Raw genomic sequence first — 14403 nt, forward strand, 5'->3', positions numbered from 1 at the left:
GGGAGGGGGACGACGAGTCGCCAGGCCATCACTGCGCCGCCCGTGGGGTATCAATGGAAGGCTGACCGGCGGCAGTCTTGGCATTGATTCCCCCCAAAAAAACGAGACGATGAGGAAGATGAGACGCGGCTGGTCGCTGACTCGGCGGGCCCGCTAGACTTTCGTGCCAAAAATGCTTCCCCCGGCACCCCCGGGCGCCCCCAGCGCGGCAGAGTTGGCCTGGGTCCACCGGCGCCAATTTCGGGCCGAACCAGCGAAAATTGGGCTTCTGGGGGCGTGACTGGGGCTTTGGGGGGCCTGTTGGGGGCGCGGCTGAAGATGCTCTAAGAGATGATGCGGAATAGTCGCCGACACTCACCGTCGACATCAAGCATGACCATAAAACCGCGCCGGAGTAAACAAGGTTTGGAAAAAAAAAAGTACATTGGACTCGAACTCATCAACTGTAACATTTTTCTAGCATGTTGTTTTTAAAAATCGAAATGGTTATGTTTGCCATTACAAATACTAGTCTTTCTTTCTTTGTCACTGCCCCTTATGTCTACTTTTCTCTTCACGCACCTAGTCCGCTCAACGGGGTGCAAACAGTGACAAGGTATTGTGAGGTGTCAAAGCCATAGTCGACACTCAATGTTGATACTAGAAGCGAAGAAGACCCAAAAGACCACGTCAGGACTCATTTGGTTGACGGATGTTTACTTCCCCGAAACCCTAAAACCCTCTGGTGGCGACTAGGGCTCGGTGGCGTTGACGGCGCACGCAGATCCAATCGGCGAGGCGCACCGGCGATCCACGGGGCGATGTCTTCGGCCCCGGTGGGAAGGAACGGAACGACAGCGGCGCCCTCTCCCCTCGCTCGGCTCAGGCTCGGATGGAAGAGGCGCTTGGGAAACTGGATATCTCAGAGGAGGAAGCGACACCTCTGGTGATTGATGACTCCGACGATGGCTCTCCGCCGAAGTGGCTCCTCGCAGGCAAGGTGTTGTTCAAGAATCTCTTCCACATACAAACAATCACGAACGCGCTACGCCCTGCTTGGGGAAACCCTAAAGGCTTGTCTTTCTGACCTCTTGGAGAGAACATGTTTGCTGCGGAATTTGCTTCAAAACGTGATAGTGATCGCGTCTGGGATGGATCCCCTTGGCACATAAGCAAACATGTTGTGATCTTAGAGGAATTTGAGGACCACATGCAACCTTCTGAACTCAAGTTTGACAAGCTTCCAGTCTGGATTCGGGTAGTTAATCTACCCTACAACCTGCGGAACGAAACGCGTGGTTTGGCGATTGCGCAGTAGGTTGATAAATCTGCTTCTGTTGTCCAAATTGACCCAGTAGGGGGGTTCTTGCGAGCACGAGTAACTATTGATGTGCAGAAACCCCTATGGAGATGGATTCTGGTCAACTCGGCTAAGAGAAAGAGCATCGATTGGTATGAGATCGAGTATGAACAAATACCCCACTTCTGCTTCTCTTGTGGTCGGCTTGGTCACTCTGACCTATTCTGTCCCACGCCCGGGACTAGAGACGAAAACGGCGATCTCCCGTTCAAGGCCTCTTTACGAGCATCGGAGGATCGCAGGAAAGCTAATTCGGGAGAGAACTCAGCTCGGGACAAGCATGAGAAACAACAAAGTTCAAGAGAATCCCAAACATCAAACTCTCAGCCGAAGGGGGGACCGGAAGTGACATCTCCTGTCAAGAATTCGGTGCTGCAAAAGCGTAAGGGGGCCCCGCAATCAACTCAAGTCTATCGTCAGGTGGTGAAGCAAGTCCTAGCGATCACTGAACATGGCGAGGCCGTTGTTGGCAATGTAGATGGAGCAGGCACATCTGACCCAACGGCTCTAAAAGCTGGAAATCTGAATGAGTCTCTCACTGAGAGGGAAGCAAAGAAGAAAAAGCCTACTCCACCATCATCTGAATCCTCGGCAGCGGCTACGAGTCAGCCCTGCCCGAGCCAATGAATGCTATGAGCTGGAACTGTCGAGGGCTTGGGAACCCTGCGACAGTTCGTGAGCTTCGCAAGCTTGTGAAGCAAGAAGGCCCCACCCTGTTATTTGTCATGGAAATGAAGATCAGGGGGCAACGAGTGGAAGATCTGAAAACTACGTTAGGATTTCATGGTTGTTTTGCCGTCAATAGTGATGGGCTTAGTGGAGGTACCGGTCTCTTTTGGTCAAGGGATGTCGATGTTAGTTTGGAAAATTTCAGTAAATCTCATATTGACGTGAAGGTCACTCAAAATAATAAAAGTTGGTGTTTTACTAGTTTTTATGGTGAGCCCCGTGTGGAGAATCGACACCACAGTTGGCGGTTTCTCCGTACTCTTTTTGCTATCCAGCATGAGGCGTGGCTGTGTATGGGGGATTTCAACGAAACCCTGCATGCGGATGAGCATTTTGGTGTGAATGTAAGACCGGAAAGACAAATGCGTGCTTTCCGTGAAGCAGTTTCAGATTGCGCGCTCCAGGACCTGGGGTGGCGCGGAGTACCCTTTACATGGGATAACGCTCAGCAAGGCAGTTCTAATGTTAAAGCGCGGATTGATAGAGCTTTGGCTAACGCCGAATTCTTTCAGCTATTTGAACTCACCAATGTCAAACATGTGAGCAGCGTGGAGTCGGATCACTGCTTTGTTCTAGCTGAATGTCGTCAGCGGGCGACGATGGGATGGACTCGAGCACCACGCACGTTCTGATATGAAAACATTTGGCAAACTCATGCGGATTATGATGAGAAGGTTCGGAACATGTGGCATGTGGGCGCGGGTCAGCAAGGTTTACAAGGCATCGTTGATGCCCTTTCAAATGTTCAGAGAGAGCTGGGCTCGTGGGGGCAGCACGAGTTTGGAAATCTGGAACGGAAAGTCCGAAAGCTTCAGCAGCGGCTTGATCGCCTGCGATCTGTGTCGGTCTGTCGCGGCCCAACGGACGAGGAGAAAGAGGTCGCGAAGCAGCTACGCGAAGCATTGCGGCAAGAGGAAATCTAGCTAAAACAACGATCCCGAGTGTTGTGGCTACGTGCAGGGGACAGAAATACAGGGTACTTTCAAGCACAAGCACGGCAGCGCACGAGGATCAACCGCATTACCTCATCAAACGGCCACACCATCAGTGACCCAATGGAGGTAAAGGAAGAGATCACCTCTTTTTATCAAGCTCTGTACCAGACTCAAGGTTACAGACCAATGGAAGAACTTTTGCAGTGTGTAGAACCGCGAGTGTCCGCTGGTATGAATTATTTGCTCGAGAAGGAGTACACCGCAGCAGAGATAAAAACCGCATTGTTTGACATGGCGCCGTCTAAAGCGCCAGGTGTGGATGGCTTCACAGCAGGTTTCTACCAACGACATTGGGATGTCGTAGGGAATGACATTACAATGGCTATACTGAGTTTTCTGAACGGGGGAGAGCTCCCTGCGGGGCTCAACGACACGGCTATCACCTTAATTCCAAAGGTCAGGTACCCTCAGAAAATCTCTCAATACCGTCCTATTGCCTTATGCCCAGATTTGTATAAAATTGCAGCCAAGACTGTGGCAAACAGACTTCGCCTCATTCTGGATGATGTCATAGGCGATGAGCAGAGTGCGTTTGTGCCGGGACGCTTGATCACGGACAATGTATTAGTGGCCTACGAGTGTATTCATGCTATCAGGAGAAGAAAGAAGGGTAAGAATCATACATGTGCTGTTAAGTTGGATATGCTCAAGGCGTATGATCGCGTGGAGTGGCATTACCTAGAAGCCATGCTGGTGCAGCTGGGCTTAATCATGAAATGTGTCACGTCCGTCAGATTCTCAGTTAAGGTTAATGGTGAGTTGCTACCTTACTTTAACCCCTCCAGGGGGCTTCGCCAAGGTTGTCCAGTCTCACCTTATCTGTTCTTAGTCTGCGCTCAAGGACTAACATCGCTACTCAACAATTATGGGGGTGCGCACATTGATAGAGGTATCCGTGTGAGTATCCATGCACCATGGGTTAGTCACCTCTTGTTCGCTGACGATAGTCTCACTTTTCTTGCTGCCAAGACCCAAAGTGCAGAACGGCTTGTGAAAATATTACAAATCTACGAGGATTGCTCGGGCCAGGCGGTCAACAAAGAGAAAAGCTCTATTTTCTTCAGTGGCAATTCGGGGCAGTCCCTCCGGGCGCAAATCAAACATATTCTAGGGATTGCAGCAGAAGCGTTCTCTGAGCGTTATCTCGGCTTACCTACAGCCATTGGAAGGATCACTAGTGGTACTTTCCATCATATCAGTGAACGTATCCGTAGCAAAATAAGTGGATGGTCTGAGAGGAATCTAGCCTGTGCAGGGAGGGAAGTCCTGTTGAAATCTATTGCACAAGCTATTCCAACTTATAGCATGAGCTGCTTCCTGCTGACCAAGAAAGTCTGCAAGGAGATCACCTCGCCCATGGCCAAATACTGGTGGGGGAGTTCTATTGACAAAAGATCTCTACATTGGTTGGCGTGGGATAAACTGACAGAGCCAAAAATCAAAGGAGGTCTAGGTTTTCGGGATCCCCAAATGTTCAATCTAGCAATGCTTGGAAAGCAAGGCTGGCGCTTACTGATCAAACCTGATTCTTTGTGCTCAAGAGTGCTGAAGGGAAAATACTTCCCACACACAGATTTTCTCCAAGCCTCGATACCCAAGGGAGCGTCCTCTACTTGGAAGGCTATCATCGCAGGCAGATAGGCTTTGGAGAGGGGATTGATCCACCGGATAGGAGACGGATCAACTATATCTATTTGGAACGATCCTTGGATCCCGAACACGGTCACTATGAAACCTACTAGTCAACTAGGGGCGACACTCCTACACACTGTCTCAGAGCTGATAGATGACTACACTGGGAATTGGAATGTCAGTTGATCCGCCAAAACTTTCTTCACCCGGATGCGGAGGCGATTCTTAATATACCATTCAACAGATCAGGAGGGGAAGATAGTTTGGCGTGGTCGTTGGAAAAGTCGGGCAACTATACTGTAAAATCAGCGTATCGCTCTCTCATGACTCGGAACGAGCTTAGTTCTCTAGAGGAAGGGACGATGACGGACACTTCATCAGCAAATAAACAGTTATGGACCGCACTTTGGAAATTGTGGGTGGTGCCGAAGGTTGGGGTTTTCTGGTGGAGGGTTTTGCGTGGCATCCTGCCAGATTACATAACCCTACAGCGCCGTCACATCAAGCCACTTGGCCGCTGCGATCTTTGCAAGGCCATGAATGAAGACTTAATGCATGCACTTGTCTCATGCTCACATGCCAAACAATTTTGGGTCGTGGCGAAGGATCGGTTCGAACTCCATCTACCGAGGCTGCATCCGCTAACATGGGCACGGGATATTGTGCTTGATGAGATGTTTTCTGACGAGGCTCGTTGTCAGATTATCACGATCATGCATGCAATATGGACCTCGAGGAACAAATGGACCCACGATCAGGAGGGTTTCTCCCCAGTGCAAGCGCTCAAGTGGATCCATGAAGCCCTGGCCATACTCGATCTACCTGACCGTCGCCCTGGGGTGCAGACGGGACGGAGCTGGAACCCCCCCAATGTGGGGTGGATTGCCATCAATGTTGATGGTTCAGTATTCCCAGACGCGTTGAAAGGAGGAGCAGGCGGCGTGGCCCGATCCCACATTTCCTTTGTGGGGGCTTGGTGCAAGCCGGTAGAGGGGGTCTCTGATCCTTTCATTGCTGAGCTCCTAGCGTTTCGGGAGGGTGTGATCTTCGCTCATCTACGCGGAATGTCACATGTGATAATGCAGGTCGACTACATGGAGCTGGTCACCAATGGAGTTCGCGCGGCAACTCAAGATCTATTGCAGCGCCTATCTTTCAAGAACTTGAAGCTTTAGTCCTTAATTTTGTTTCTTTCTCAGTTCAGCATATCAGTAGGGAACTTAATTACCCGGCCCACTTGTGTGCACAGCGTGCCTGTGCAACGGAGGGTACGGACTGTTGGCTCGATGCGAGCCTAGACTTCCTTGTCACTAGCCTATCGGGCAGACTGTAACCGTATGATCATTCGTTAAATAAAGTCAGAGTTCCATGCAAAAAAAAGGACTCATTTGGTTGCCTCATTTCCCCCGGGCCCATTTCCTTTTTTCAAGGCCCGACACGTGTAAACTCTCACCAGGAAAATCAAGCCCGACATTTGGACGACTCAATGTGCGGGCCACGCCAGCCCAAAACCCTTGCTTTCCCTGGCCAGCGGACCCAAGCCTCCGGGAATATCCTATTCGCCGCTCGCTGCCGCGAATTGTCGCTGTTTCGCAGAAGCGAGCGAGCGAACGTTTGAAGTTGGGCCCACCCGTTTTAACGTTGCACCGATACCGGGTTTGGGAACCTTCTATGATGTTTCTAGCCGATTTTTTCGGGTTTGGGAACATTCTAGAAGGTTCCTAAACCGGATTTTTCACTTTCGTTTTTTACTTTTCATTTTTCTCTTCTTTTTCGTATTTTCCGTTTCTTTTTTTTACTTTATTCCACTTTTTCTGGAAGTTAAAAAGTGTTCGAATTGTTCAAGTTTTTCGGAAAATGTTTCCGTCCTCAAATTTTGTTCACATTTTTCTAAAAATGTTTCTGTTCTCAAATTTTGTTCAGAAATTAAAAAAGAACTTTGGAAAAATTGTTCGCTCCTTTTATAGAAATTTCCAAAAATTGATAACAGTTTACATTTTCAAAAAATGTACGCTTTTTAAAATTTTGTTCGTTTTTACTTTTTAATTTCTATGTTTCTATTATTCTTTTACTTTTTTCCACTTTTTCTGTAATTTAAATAATGTACGAATTTTTCAAAATTTGTTCAAGTTTTGCAGAAAATATTTCCGTTCTCAAATTTTGTTCACAAATTTCAGAAAATGTTTCTGTTTTCAAATTTTGTTCGGAAATTAAAAAACTGATTTTCAAAAATTGTTTGCTCCTTTTAAAAAATGTTCAAAAATTCATAACAGTTTACAATTTCAAAATTTGTACACAAATTAATGAAAAGTTCCATTTTATCATTTTTTGTTCATAAACTTTGAAAATGTTCGTAGTTATAAATTTTTGTTCGGAATTTCATGAAAACTTCCGTGTTTCAAATATTTGTTCAAGAATTCCAAAAAATGTTCGTGGTTTCAAATTTTGTTCAAAATTGCATAGTTTGTACATATATTCAAAAAAATGTTCATTTTGCAGAAAATTGTTCAGAAATTCAAAAACTATTTGCACATTTTCAAAATATACATTTTAGAAGAAGCTCACTTTCAAAAAGTTGTTCATAAGTTCAGAAAATGTTCTTGTTTGAAATTCTGTTCACTCTTTCGTAAATTACAAATAATGTTCGCACTCTCCTAAATCTGTTCAGAATTTCAAAATTTGTTTGCAGATGCAAAAAAATGTCCATTTTTGGAAAAAAATTATACTTTTAAAAACGGTTACATTTTTTCAAAAATTGTTCACAAATTCAAACAATCCTGTTTTAAATTTTGTTTGCACATTTAAAAATTAGTCACATTTTTAAAAAACTTGTTCATATTGATCAAAAAATGTTTGAAATTTAATAAATTTGCTTGTTTTCAAAACTTGTTGACAAATTCATACATTCTTCCCATTTTTAAACTTTGGTTACAAATCGAATAATTGGCCACAATTTTTCCAAAACTTTTTCATGATTGTTAATAATTTGTTCAGAATTTTCATGAAATGTTCGAAATAAGTAAAATATTCAGAATGGCCGTTACCATTAGTTCTATTTACTTCACGCTACGCAGCTCCACTGGCTAGGTACCTGTGTCCAGTATTTGCAGATCGCGAGTTCGAATCTGCACAAACGCATCATATTTTTCGTTGTTTTTACGAAGCCCTGCCAATCTGCCGCGGAATGCGGCAGATAGGAGCTCCCGAGCCTCCGCAGACGCGGAAATTTCCCCCGCCTCGTTCCTCTCGTGCGACCACGCTTCGTCGCCTCCTCGCGAAGCTCTGCCTCCCTTAGCATGTTGCCTTCCGTTCTTCTCCTCTCCCCCTCCCCTTTACTACCAAATGGCCATCCCCAAGGAGGAAGAAGAAGACTAGTATGCTTTTTATTGTAATTTTATTTTTTACTAGTCGTTCTACGTCCAGTTGTCTATCCATTGTACTGGCCTTTTTTTTCCTCGATGATAATCAGATTTAAGATGCCCTTTGGGTGTCTTTATTCAAAAAAAAAATGGCCATCCCCAAGGAGGAGATCTCTCCTCGTGAAAGGAAAAGAATATGTTGTGCTCTTGAAATTCCCCTATCGGGATTGAACGACCTGGTCTTTCTTCCCGTGGACACCAAACAAAGCCTCGGAGTATTTGATGGGGGTGGGGGTGTTGTAGCCTTGTAGGTAACAAAGGTGACATGCCAGAGAGCATGGGCGAGCTCCTTGGTAATGGTAACAATGTTTTTACTATGTTATTGCTAAGATCGGAAAGGTTTCAATATGTTGCTAGAGATTATAAAGACTTTTTGTATTCACATGATTTTAGAAAATGTAGGATTGTAATGGCATGAGCACTCGAATCTTACCAAGTTTTGTTTACAAAAGCTTTAGTTTCAGTGCGTCAAAGGAAGAAAAATAATTCTTGAGTTTGAGTGGATATTATTTTTCAATGTGATGCAAAGAAATCCTTATGAGTAGGGTTGCAAACAAATCGAGTTCGAGCGAGGTGCACTAGGCTCAGCTCAACTTATATTAAATACGAGTGAGCTCAAACTGAGTGAAACTCAAGGTCGAGTTGTAGAAAATGGCTCGTGCTCAGTTTGTATCGATCTCAAGATAGTTTTGATCTTAATAATGCAAGGCAATTTTTCAATCAAAATAAGCCACTACACAACATAAAAAGTCACTATAAAAATTCAAGGTATTCTTTTCAACTGAGAATAACACTTAATAGCAAGAGATTCTGGATGAACTAGAAAGAGAAGAAAATTAAGGTGCGTATGCTCTCAAACTTTGCCAACAATAATAGGATATTTAACACAAGGGTCACCATGTAGAGTATTGAGGCTTAATTATCTCTCTGATTAATTAAGCTTACATGTTTGCTAGTAGGTAAAATGAAGAAAAATTGTACACAACAAATATGGCGATAAAGTATCCTATTTTCTTTTAATATATATCTAGATTATCTATATGATATCAAGTTATCGAGTCAAAATCAAGTGAGCCAGCGTTGCCTCAATATCAACTCGTACTCATCTCGGTTTTTTTCGAGTTGATCTTGAGTCAATCCAATATACTCGTATGGTTAAGTTCCTTGTGATTGAACCAACTCATCGCCGCATACTAGTTAAGTTAAATCTCAAGGCATGTCTCTTTTTTTCAGTGACGTTTGTGGCGATTGTGGCGTCAGTGACCACCAGTGTCAAGTGTAGCACTTGAACCCCGATGGGTTGGTTCCGTCACAAGGAACTTAAGAGGATCTCCAAAGCAGACCCTCAAATCGTCAGCTTTTTTTCGGACCGCGTGGTCCAGACGTGTTTTGCCATCCAACTCATAAGCTTTTCGGCTCTGAACCCGAATCTTTCAGATTTGATGCATGGGTGATGAAAGTTTTTTACCTCCTTTTTTCCCTTTTTTAGTAACCTCCTCTTTTTTTTCCTTTCTGAGGCAATAGTACAGGCTTTTTTACATTTCTAGCACGGGCTTTTATAGCGCACGGAGGGATGATATAAGGCTTCGAAGGCTTCGAATTCGGATTGAAACACAAACTGATGAACGAGGAACTTGGCTGTCAAGCTGAAGATATCAAACCAAAGAAGTTGGTCCGAGGAGGGAGTTGCAGTCTTCGGCTTCGACGAAGAGTTCAGAAGCTACCGACAATGTCCTGGACTAGGGGGTATTAACCTATATGGCCTGCAGTCCACGGGCCAGGCTTATGGCCCGCCGATCACTAAAGGAAGGACCATCAAAGCTATGAACCTTTGCATGATCAAGATGGAAACCTCTGAAGACTTGTCGTGTACTTCAAGGATTTCTATGTAGGCGATGCGTAGATAATTGACCATGTGTGTAACCTAGGTACCCCCGGTGCATATATAAGCTAAGGGGTTTAGTCTTTAGAGGCAACGATTACCAGCTTAGGGTTTAGAACACAGTTATACGATCTCGAGGTAGATCATCTTGTACTCTATACTCCGTTACATCAATACGATCAAAGCGGAACATAGGGTTTTACCTCTTCGAGAGGGCCCGAGCCTGGGTAAGCACCGTCTCCCTTTGTTCCCTATTACCATTGTTCTTTGACCTACAACTCGGGACACCCTACCCGAGATCTGCCGGTTTTAGCACCGACAAAGTTAGAAGGAAGGCAAGAGCTATGCACGAAGGTGGAGTCTTATACTCAACCCTCATGAAAAATGTCAATTGTCATCTAAGATTACATGCCATGGTTAACTAGTTACCAGATACTACATAACACCACCACAATTATCCATGTGTTGTTGGTGTCTGAAGCATATGTATGTTTCTTGAGTGACAAGGCTTCATTTACTGAAGCATTTGTATGTCATGGTTAATTAGCTGCCAGAGAATTATCACGAGGAGATATTAAGACAATACAAATACCATATACTGGCAATATCTCAAGTACACCAATTTACCAATTTGAAACAAATGTAACCAATGTGCAACAATTCATACACATAGATGTCAACATCTTTGTTTCATGGCATATTAAGAATAGAAGTCATTTGCTACATTCTACAAACTTACCTCATGCGCGAATGGCCCATCCTGTTAAACATTGTGGTGAGTCCCTTCCTCTTGGCCTGGGCTTCTTCTAATCCCACCTCCAGCTTCCAGGGTATAGTATACTTCGTCAGCTCCTGCTGAATAAGAGTTCGAAAGTAAGTACACTCTGACATGATTGGTTGAATTGATGAACCCATGGCTACTGAAATGAGAGCAATGCAATTACTACTTGTTTGATGCGCCGATTGCGGCATCGTTGTGACCTCAGAGACTCAAAGTTCACCGGAGCCTACATGAAAAATGAAACAAACAAAATGATACATTTTGGTAGTCCACGAAAATGAAATATTGCTCCAACTGACATTTAAGCACTAAATTAGTTTAAATATTTCTTGGTAGTCCATGAAAGCCTAGCGCTAAATTAACTGCCATGCAATAACTAGGTTCAAATACATGATCCAGAGGAGCTCACACAAGGTTAATTAAATATCAATAAAAAGAAGAGGGAGGCTAATGTGAAGTTTAGGGAATTTACCAAAATAACTCCCTTGAAAAAGAGACCAAACGAAACAGCAGGGTGGGGTGCTGGCGAACAACGGGGTGAGATGGGGCAGGGGCAAGATTTTCCAGGTGCGGATGGACGGGGGGCGAGATTCACCGCTGGATCCTCAAGGCGCCGCTTGTGGTGACCATCTGCAGCGACGTCTCCATGGAGGGCCCTTGCACACCGGCCCCTGCATCGCCTTCCTCCCCCTCCCCACCATGAGACTGTTGGGGAACGTTGCATGGAAAAACAAAAATTTCCTACGCACACGCAAGATCTATCCATGAAGATGCATACCTACGAGAGGGAGAGAGCATCTACATACCCTTGCAGAGAGCTAAGCGGAAGCATTTATCACGCGGTTGATGTAGTCATACTTGATACGTCTCCAACGTATCTATAATTTTTTATTGTTTCATGCTATTATATTATCCATCTAGGATGTTTTATATGCATTTATATGCTATTTTATATGATTTTTGGGACTAACCTATTAACTCAGAGCCCAGTGCCAGTTTCTGTTTTTTCCTTGTTTTTGAGTATCGCAGAAAAGGAAAACCAAACGGAGTTCAATTGACCTGAAATTTGACGGAGATTATTTTTTGGCCCAGAAGAAGCCCACGGAGCATCCGAGATGGACCAGAAGAGTCCCGGGCTGCCCACGAGGGTGGGGGGTGTGCCCACCCCCCTGGGCGCGCCTCCCTGCCTCGTGGACAGCCCGGAGACCCCCCTGACTTGTTCCCGACGCCAATACCTCTCATATATACCCAAACTTCCAGAAAGAAACCTAGATCGGGAGTTCCACCGCCGCAAGCCTCTGTAGCCACCAAAAACCAATCAGGACCCTGTTCCGGCACCCTACCGGAGGGGGAATCCCTCTCCGATGACCATCTTCATCATACCAGCACTCTCCATGACGAGGAGGGAGTAGTTCACCCTCGGGGCTGAGGGTATGTACCAGTAGCTATGTGTTTGATCTCTCTCTCTCTCTCTCTCTCTCTCTCGTGTTCTTGAGGTGATACGATCTTGATGTATCACGAGCTTTGCTATTATAGTTGGATCTTATGATGTTTCTCCCCCTCTACTCTCTTGTAATGGATTGAGTTTTCCCTTTGAAGTTATCTTATCAGATTGAGTCTTTAAGGATTTGAGAACACTTGATGTATGTCTTGTCGTGCTTATCTGTTGTGACAATGGGATATTCACGTAACCTACTTGATGTATGTTTTGGTGATCAACTTGCGGGTTCAGTGAACTTATGCATAGGGGTTGGCACACGTTTTTGTCTTGACTCTCCGGTAGAAACTTTGGGGCACTCTTTGAAGTACTTTGTGTTGGTTGAATAGACGAATCTGAGATTGTGTGATGCATATCGTATAATCATACCCACGGATACTTGAGGTGACATTGGAGTATTTATGTGACATTAGGGTTTTGGTTGATTTGTGTCTTAAGGTGTTATTCTAGTACAAACTCTATGATAGATCGAACGGAAAGAATAGCTTCGTGTTATTTTACTACGGACTCTTGAATAGATCGATCAGAAAGAATAACTTTGAGGTGGTTTCATACCCTACAATAATCTCTTTGTTTGTTCTCCGCTATTAGTGACTTTGGAGTGACTCTTTGTTGCATGTTGAGGGATAGTTATATGATCCAGTTATGTTATTATTGTTGAGAGAACTTGCACTAGTGAAAGTATGAACCCTAGGCCTTGTTTCCTAGCATTGCAATACCGTTTACGCTCACTTTTTACCACTTGTTACCTTTGTTTTATATTTTCAGAGTACAAAAACCTATATCTACCATCCATATTGCACTTGTATCACCATCTCTTTGCCGAACTAGTGCACCTATACAATTTACCATTGTATTGGGTGTGTTGGGGACACAAGAGACTCTTTGTTATTTGGTTGCATGGTTGCTTGAGAGAGACCATCTTCATCCTACACCTCCCACGGATTGATAAACCTTAGGTCATCCACTTGAGGGAAATTTGCTACTGTCCTACAAACCTGTGCACTTGGAGGCCCAACAACGTCTACAAGAAGAAGGTTGTGTAGTAGACATCAATACTCTTCGCGATCCGATCACGATCCAACCGATCTAGTGCCGAATGGACGGCACCTCCGAGTTTAGCACACATGCGTCTCGATGACGTCTCCTCCTTCTTGATCCGGCAACCGGGAGAGGAGAAGTAGATGGGATCACAACCAACACGATGACGTGGTGGTGATGGTGGTGGTGGAGCACCGACAGCGCTTCATTAAGCGTCACCGGGATGAGGCGATGGAACTACAGAGTAACAGGAGAGAGAGGGGCGCCAAGGGCTTGGTGTCTCCTCTTGGGGCGCCCCCTCCCCTCTATATATAGGTGGAGGGGCATGACAAACAACCCCTCCAAGCCCTAGGGTGCAGCTAAGGGGGAGAGGACTTGGACTCCAAGTCCAATCATATTCCTACTAGGACTCCTTCCTTTTTGCCTTCCCTAGCCACATGGGCTTTTGAGGACTTGGTGCGCCCTAGCCCAATAAGGCCAAGGCACCTCCCCGCAGCCCATGCTAGCCCATGGGTCATGGTGAACCCACTTGTGGACTTCCGGACTGATATGTCTCCGTCGTATCTACTTTTCCAAACACTTTTGCCCTTGTTTTGGACTCTAACTTGCATGATTTGAATGGAACTAACCCCGGACTGACGCTGTTTTCAGCAGACTTTCCATGGTGTTATTTATGTGTAGAAACAAAAGTTCTCGGAATGACCTGAAACTCCACAGATCGTCTAGTTAAAAATAATAAAAAATCCTCGCCAAAGATGAAGACCAGGGGGCCCACACCCTATCCACGAGGGTGCCCCCCTAGGGCGCGCCCCCCTACCTCGTGGGCCCCCTGGAGCTCCTCCGACGCCAACTCCAACTCTATATATTTGCTTTCGGGGAGAAAAAAATCAAGGAGAAGAAATCATCGCGTTTTACGATACGGAGCCGCCGCCAAGCCCTAAAACCTCTCGGGAGGGCTGATCTGGAGTCCGTTCGGGGCTCCGGAGAGGGGGATTTGTCGCCGTCGTCATCATCAACCATCCTCCATCACCAATTTCATGATGCTCACCGCCGTGCGTGAGTAATTCCATCGTAGGCTTGCTGGACG

The sequence above is a fragment of the Triticum dicoccoides genome, chromosome 4A (genome assembly GCF_002162155.2).
Source record: "Triticum dicoccoides isolate Atlit2015 ecotype Zavitan chromosome 4A, WEW_v2.0, whole genome shotgun sequence".
NCBI classification, from domain to species: Eukaryota; Viridiplantae; Streptophyta; class Magnoliopsida; order Poales; family Poaceae; genus Triticum; species Triticum dicoccoides.